The following is an 8,502-nucleotide window of genomic DNA, read 5'->3' on the forward strand; positions in this document are numbered from 1 at the left end:
GCATTTCAGCATTTCTAAACTTTTGACTTCTTGGCTGTATTTTTTATTCTTTCAGTATCATTTATGATTCTTTCATTTTTCAAAAAATAGAACTCAGGCTCTATCATGAAAGTGTACCAGATATGTAAACCTCTGGACGGGGGAGATGACTCAGGCGTAAAGGACATTTGTTGTTCCTGAAAGGAAGCACAGTCTAATTGTCTTTATACACATGGCAAGGTATGATTTTGCCTGACTCCTGTGCCATACATTTGGTTACCACTTCAAGACTCCATTGGTTTCCTGTAGGCATGCAATGCATATAAAAATATACAGATGAACACTTCTATACTTAAATGAACTTTTAAAGAAATAAACAGAAGTCTGTCTGCCAGGTCTGACATGGCTGTGGAAGAGATGGTTTGCCATGATTCCTAACCCTGGAGCGGGAACAACAGTGTGAGTGACTTCTCTGGTGCTGATGGTTACTGAAGGCATAAGGCTTGTTCGATAATATTATACATGTTTTACTACATCTTCCTCTTGAGCAGAATGTTCTCTCTGCCAGTGTTCTCCTTGCTAAGGCTAATGCCTACATGATAATCAGAAACAGCAGGATTCCAGAAAGCAACAATGTGTCTGATGTTCTTTGGTAATGCTGTGGGAAAGAATTTCAGAAGAGCTGTGGGAAAGAACTCTAAAAACATGAGTTCACAAATATATAAATTTGGGTAAGAGCTGTTCTTTACCAAATTTCTCAACTATTCAAATTATAAGGATGCAATATGAATTTCATAAGGGGCTCCATGGACCTGAAAGAACAGAGGCAGCCACAATAGTGAGTTAGTAAAGGAAAAGAAATAGTTAAAAAACAAAGTTCATAAAGGAGCACAAGGAAGTGAGGTAATAAAGATCTCAGAGCAAGACCCCACACAGGTAAGTTAATTGTTTATGTTTAAAAAGACAGGCACAATTCTGAGTTCAAGAACATCCTGGGGGAAGAGACAGAAGGGAGAGAGAGAGAAGCCGTGGCAAGAGAATATGGCAGGTGACGTTAAGATTCCACACTGTACCTTTACAGTCCTGTGAGATAGCACTGTGCTTCCAAGTGGCTGACCCCTACACACTGAGAGAGCCCTGGGCCCACATTACCTGCTCTAACACATGGCAGCTCCAGGAACAGTATTATTGCCTCCTGAGACCCAGTCCCCAAGTTGGTGTTTAGATCAGAAACTCCTACCTACACCAATCAGCGTGCAGCTCCCAGGCTGCTGGTCTCCAGCCACAGGAGAATCGATGTAAGCATCAAATCCAAGGGGAGAGGAGACAAAACCAGAAGAACTTAAGAAAAAGGTGCAGAGCCTACCCCGTATGTCCAGTTCTGTGTTTCCAGCTATCTTAAGTGAGCCTTTTATTGTAGTAAGCCGACATAATCTTGATATAGCAAGTATTGTATGTGCTAAGTGACCATTAAATAGTATTTCTTCTGTGCTAGGACTTTTAAAAAAATATATCCAAGGCTGATATTAAAAAAAAAATCCTAGGACAGAGCAAGTTTTAGATGAGGAATAGGTTAGATCCAAGCATGATGGTACACAACTTTAACATCCAGCATTCAGGAGACAGAACCATGTAGACTTGAGTTCAAGGTCTGTCTACAAAAAAAGTTCCAGGACATCTAAACTTAGACACTGAAGGAGTGGAAAAACAGAAAGCCAACTTTCTCACATAAAAATAGCCTGTATGTCTAGACTTGGCAACCAGAAAGTGAAACTAACCAAACTATATGGGAGCTACTATGTTTTTTTTTTCTTTTTTTTTTTCTTTCTTTTTTTTTTTTTTTTCGGAGCTGGGGACCGAACCCAGGGCCTTCCGCTTGCTAGGCAAGCGCTCTACCACTGAGCTAAATCCCCAACCCCCTGTTTTTTTTTTTTTTTTAAAAAGTGTACTTGTTATCTTTTCCTAAGAGTTAAGGGGCTAGGATTAAAAAAAATGCTGATTCGTGGGATAATCAAAAGGGAACATGGGGTAAATGATTGAAATGCTTTGTAATTCCTGAGGAAGTAGCTTATGCAAGTCAAAGATTGGGCTTCCATCTTTAACTCTGAGTCATTCTCCCACCACTCCCACTCACTCCTTAGGACCCTTTCCCACCCAAGGCAGGTCCTCCACATCTATGCATCATGACTTCTCTTCAGAATCTCAAACTACAAACTCAAAAACTCAAAAACATGGAGGACAATAGCCTTCCATCTCCAAAACAAAAGAATAGATAATGCCATTAAATGGGACATTGGTTAATGCTTTTAAATAGAAGTCTTCAGCCTGAATAGCATCAATATCTATAGAAAATTCTTACTGATTTAAACCATGTGATATAACCTAGAGGTAGAGAATGCTTAAAGTCTGTCTGAAAACTGCTGTCAGCTTTCTAGTGGTAGAATATACTTAAAATCCACCTTATTTCATTCTACCTGGCTGGAGGAGTTCATGAATTTAACATGTGTGTTGGACTTTCTTGCAGAACAAACACATCATATAATGGCTCGGTTTACATAGCAAATATCATGGATTTTTTTCTCTATGGTAAACTTAACCTTACATCCACTTACAACCATTCTCATCATTGTCTAATGTACTTTGTAGATTTCTAACTTACTCCTCCTTCAAGATGGACTTGTTTCTGCTTTAGTTGCATGCACAACTTTGTGTAAGAACATTTATCACTTGAAACATTGCTTGAACCAATTTAAAAGTTAGAGTATTAAAATTCAGTTCACAAAACTGTTTAAAACTTCATGTGTATGCGAAATTGTTGTAGGCAACAATGATACAGACTGGCCATGTTGGAGGTATAGGAGAATCCAGCTAGTGAGACTCCAGTCAGAGAGAAAACTATGTTCAGGACCTTATAGGACCAAGGAGCATCCTTTTAAGCTTGCCCATGTGATTATATCCTCTCTTAGATTTTTCTTCTTCTTGGCTTTTCTACAAGCTCCCAACAACCAGATCCATTATAAGCTAATATATGGATGATTAAATTAGGCAAAAATCTTCAAACTCTATCTATGCCTTGTGGAAAGACCTTCCTGTACACACACAGAAGCGTGTCATACTATTCTTCTAGGCGGTTTTTATACAATTTTGAGATTAAATTTGTTCATCTTATTTTCTTTGGTTTCATTTGTGAATGTTCTCCCTGCACATATATATGTGCCCCACTTGCATGCTTTGTGGCAATGGTCATCAGAAGAGGAGGTCAGATTCCCACAAACTGGAAGTATAGGTCGCTATGGAATGTGATGTGGTTCTAACAATCCAATCCTGGTCCTTTGCAAGAGTAACAAGTGCTCTTCACATCAGAGCCATCTCTCCATTATTCAAACCATTATTAGTACACTAAGTGGAAATAAATGTTCACTGGGACAAATCTGAAAGCCTTCAGTCCCTGGTTGCTACCATTTTCTTCTTCTATCAAAATCAATCAATTTTATACTTTCACAAGAAATTATGTATGACATGTTACCACCCCCTTGATTATGTTACTAACTGTTGTATCTTGTGTTAATCGTGTGTCACAAAATGTGTCTCCATTGTGGATGAGAGATTTTATGTTTTCATAATTTTGGAACCACTGTATATGTACATATGCATGTACACTGCATGACCTCACACAATTACCTTAACACTGTAAATTTCTATGATTTCTGATTGAAGACTATAAGGGTAACTATGTGGAAGCAGGTGCCACTTATCACTAACTTCATACCCAACTTATCTTACCCAATCACAGGCCACGGGCATTCTATATTTCTTCTACATGACGTCAGCAGAGTTGCTCCACTTTTTCCACATTTGATATAATTTGACACAGATTCTTAAATGATCAAGTGCAAACAAGAGCATTTTCAAAGATGAAGGTAAATAAAAGTACTAAAGTAAATTTGTAGGGAAAAATCCAGATATTTATGAATCCTTTGAGGAATTTAGAAGATATACATTGAGCTAACGAAGAAGAATAAAAGGTAAAAAAAAAAAAAGTCAGGAAATCATAGTATCAATAAAAAGAAAATAGGTAAAGTAGCACCAAGACAACGAACTGTATCTCAGAAAGCTACAAGGTGAGAAAACAGGAGACAAATCCACAACTGAGGAAAGAAAAAGACATCATCACTCAAGAGCTCCTCTAATCCGACCCAACAGAAACCAGAGGACACAAGAATAGAGGATTCACTGTTTTTAAATCAACAAAGGGGGACAGACCCATAGAGCAGCAAAGGTCAGTGGAAGTCATAGCAGCAACAGAGAATGGAAGAGCAGTGTAGACGTTGTTGCTATCAGGAATTGCCTTTAGAGCGACACGGTTTGGCCACTATTGCCATGGCAACTGCCATACATTCCCAGAAGACCTTTTGGCTCACTTTGCACCTCCACCTGGGAACCTTTACATCACATCACATTCCAAATAAAAGACAGATTCCCTGCCCCCAAGTCCTTTTTTCCTCTTTCTCTTGCCCCTTCCCTTTGTCTCATTCCCCCATTAAAATTTCACCACATGGAACTGTATTGGTGTTGGTTTGTTGTGCTCTTTCCCCACGGGTGCAGCCAATATTCTGATATTATTAACAACTGATATCTGATATTAATATCTGAGATTAAATAACAACAGACATGAAGGTGAAATGCAGTAAACTTAAAAGCTCTCAGTGAATACACTACATACAGAAAATTCCCCTCAGGGAATAGGCACAATATTCAGGACCTTAAAAGTTCTACTGCAAACCACAGCACTGGAGTGAGTGTTACGATGGGAATGTCACTCTGTGTATTTGGTTTCAGTGCAGGTCACATGTGAGCCAAAATGCCATGGAAGAGTTGAGTGAACATGTAGCGCTAATCCAATTCATTTTACTAATGCAGATGATGGGTCTTGTTTAGTGATCATGAACTATTTGCAGTGGGAAACTGTCCTTTCTACATTATGCCTGACTAACCAGTGAGGAGGTTTAAGATCTGGGGCCCATGGTTATTACTGCAATAAGAAAACAGTGGAATTTGATACAATTCACTTTCCTATATAGAAGATTTCTTTGTTGATGGGTTCCTGGATAACAGTATTTTCCTGTATTAAAATTCCTCCAAAATTATGGAGCATCCTCATAAAAGTTAATATCTAAATGCATCGATCTGATACATCTTGTTTTCCCACAGTACAATGAGCATAGGATGGTCTCCAACTCTGGGATCTATGAATACAAACAACATTTTTCATATATAGGGATCATTCCTAACTGTTAAAAATGTTTATATGAGGGTTCAGCTGTCCTGTAACATATTCAGGCTACACATTTTCTCTCTACTGTTTCTCTCTCAGTACATTTTCCTGTACTGTTGCTTGGGCCATAATGCAATTCTTCTAGACCATCTATAATTTTTTAAATAAAGTTTATTTTTATATGGAAGGTTTTCTTTGCCTGTGTGTAGCTCTGTGCACTTTAGGCACACAGAAGCTACAGCATCCAGACAAGGGTAACACATCCTCGGGAACAGGAGTTATGGAAGGAAGTAAAGTCCCCAGGCAGTTACAGGAAACTGAACCTGAAAACTGCAAGTTAAGTGTCCTTTCCTGATGAGCCACATCTCCTGCCCTTTGCTTTGTTAATTAGCTACTCTGGAGACAGAAATCAATAAACACTGAGACAGAGTGAATGGAGCATGAAGGACACTTTCTTAGAGTGTAGGATGAGTGCCAGGTCAGCCAGGAAAGACAGTTGCAAATAAATGGGGTGACAAAGATACATAGAGAAATTCGGCAGTTAGACACTGGTTGTGAAAGGTATTTTCACATAATTATGTACATGAGGGCTTACAAGCATGAGTTATTCTAAATTAGTCATCTGATCTGACAGAGTGCCCGCCCTCCCGATCGGGAACCACTCCTGATCGGGTTGCAGGCTGCCTTCCACACAACTGCAGCTGTCAGGATGCCCAGGTCCTCCTCTGAACAGCTTCGAATCAAGCCTGCTGCCAGACTAGACCAGAAGTGGATGTAGTAGGACACTGCACCTGGGTTCTGAACCCTTCAGATACAAGTTATCCTGCCTAACCTCTCACATTTTGAGTCTAGCCCCGTAGGCTAAAGATGCACAGAAGACAGCAGTCCCTCTGAACTCTGATGCTCAGAACATCTTTGACTCTTTGCATTTACACCAACACAACACTAACATCCTAAGAAGTACAAACATCCACACAATGTGTTTTATCTGTAGAGGGCAAAGGTCCTTGTGGTCAGGGATAAGCTCTAGGAAACCAGGAATGGAAAACCACAGGGTTTTCTCTTCAAGGGAAGAGACACTCATTTCTGACCAGAAGTTAGGGAATGGATGTAGTAAGTAGCATGGTGACCTATGGTATATGTGTGCCAGGCCACACATGAAACTCCCAGGTTATTAAGTTTATCCCAGACTCTTCCTCCCTAGGCATTGTTTCTCAGTTAATAGTCTTAGGGGAGATGCCACACGCATTTCATAGCTTGGTGACATCTACACTGTGTCTTCTAGGCCCTTAAGTTTGAGGACTCAATTAAAAAAAAGAGTCACAAGTACTTTGCAAAAAAGTTTTGAGGTAGTCCCACCTTAATCTTTATTGCTCACAAAGGATTGAGATAATTGGTACTGGGAAAATGTTTCACAAAATAATACTGTACTTAAATATTCCTAAATAAACCACCTTGAGGTCAGAATCTAGAAGTCTGACCAAACACTGGCTATTGAGTCTAGAGGGTAAAAATTCAGAGTTTACCCCCAGGTTTCAATAAACGTATGAGTCCCTGAGCTCACTCAAGCTCAGGACACAAAATCCTACAAATCTCCAACCTGAGATATTTCCACCTTTGAAAATCCTACCCCACAAAGAGACCCTATACAAATCCTGTCTCCCACTCATTTCTCTGCTTCTCACCTGAGCAGAAGCAGCCTCCCTCCAGTGTTTTTTCCAGTAAATCTCTGGTGTGGTTACTTGTCCAATGGGGCTTTATGGTATATCTTTTACTTCAGAGCTATAACAATTGTACCTGGATACCTTTTCCAAAAGCAAGCAACAAGACTTCCATTGGGGATAACCCACAACACACCCCAGCAAGCTCTGAAATACTTACAGAGTAATGTTGAAATATATTTCTTTTTTTTTTTTTTTTGTCTCATGTGGATTGTTACTCTGCTAGACCTTGGATTTGCAGAGACGCCTACACTTACTAACCAGTAAACATCAAGCATAGTCTTTCGTTCTGATCAATAAACTCAGAGTTAAACACAATCTTTCTTCCCCTTTGAAATGGGAGGGGTTTTTTGTTTGGTTGGTTTTGGTTTTTTTTTTTGTTGTTGTTGTTTTGTTTTGTTTTTTGGTTTGGCTTGGGTTTTTTGTTGTTGTTGGTTTTGGTTTTGGTTTTCTTTTGTCTTTGTTTTTTGTTGGGGTGTGTGTGTGTGTGTGTGTGTGTGTGTGTGTGTGTGTGTGTGTGTGTGTGTTTATGTATAATGGACCCTTCGAGAAAATTCTTTATCATCATCCAGGAAAAACTGTCTCTAAAAATTGCAGAAAAACAGACCAGAAATGTGAGACTAGAATTTGTGGGATCCAAATACTAATGCCTGCATATTGAACATGAAAGAGCATCAAAAGAAGAATTGTCAGAGTGGCCTAGTGACCAATGTGTTGTGTTTGATGAACAACTGTCAGCAGCCCCCAGAAACAAATGCATATAGTGAACACGTTGGTAACATATGTAGCTGTGTTTAGCAAAGTCATTGAAAGAGAGAAATGGGTTAAAAGTGCCAGACAATAAAATATTTAGATGTAAAGGCATCAGATCCATACATCTTCGATAGCAGCAAAAATAACCCAATTTGTAACTTCTCATCTCTATCCTCAAACTTTAAAAGCTACCACAAACAAAAACCTGCCATCCCTGTGCTGGGGACCCTGCCCCCCCCAAAGTAGATTGTAGCTGGACACAGAGTTGGACATACAAGTAGCTTTAAAGAATGATGGTCTCACTGGTACTTTAAAAGATTGATGGTCTCAGGTCCTTTCTGCTGGGACAAACACCATATCCTGAAGCATCCCAGAAGATCTGTGCACTCAGAGCATTTGGTAAGACCCTCCCCAAAGTCACACAGTTGCCACTGGGAGTTCAGTGGACTCAGTACTCACCATAGCCCAAACCTGTGCCCACCAAATACCACTCCCGTTCCACCTAGTCCTTTCTGCTGGGACAGACTGCTAGCTAGTCTGCTACCTGGAAGACACCATATCCTGAGGCATCTCAGAAGATTTGCTGCACTCAGAGCATTTGACACCACATCCTGAGGCATCCCAGGAGATCTGCTACACTTAGGGCATCTGACACCACCACTGAAGAGAACCCAGGAATTCCCATATGTAGAAAAATGAAAATAGACCCATATTTGTCACCAAGCACATAGCTCAAGTCCAAGTGGATCAAGGACCTCAATATAAAACCAGATA

General features: G+C 39.8%; 1 protein-coding gene across 1 annotated transcript in view; it reads right to left on the minus strand.

The window, feature by feature from the left end:
• Rex2l2 (reduced expression 2 like 2) overlaps nt 1-7,350 on the minus strand; it is a 65,091-nt gene extending 57,741 nt beyond the window's left edge. Inside the window, exon 1 of the mRNA XM_008764313.4 lies at nt 1-7,350. This exon is cut by the window's left edge and continues 27,416 nt beyond it. The gene's annotated coding sequence lies outside the window, so the exon portion shown is untranslated.
• Nucleotides 7,351-8,502: the final 1,152 nt, after the last annotated feature.

The sequence above is a fragment of the Rattus norvegicus genome, chromosome 5, assembly GCF_036323735.1.
Source record: "Rattus norvegicus strain BN/NHsdMcwi chromosome 5, GRCr8, whole genome shotgun sequence".
Taxonomy (NCBI): domain Eukaryota; kingdom Metazoa; phylum Chordata; class Mammalia; order Rodentia; family Muridae; genus Rattus; species Rattus norvegicus.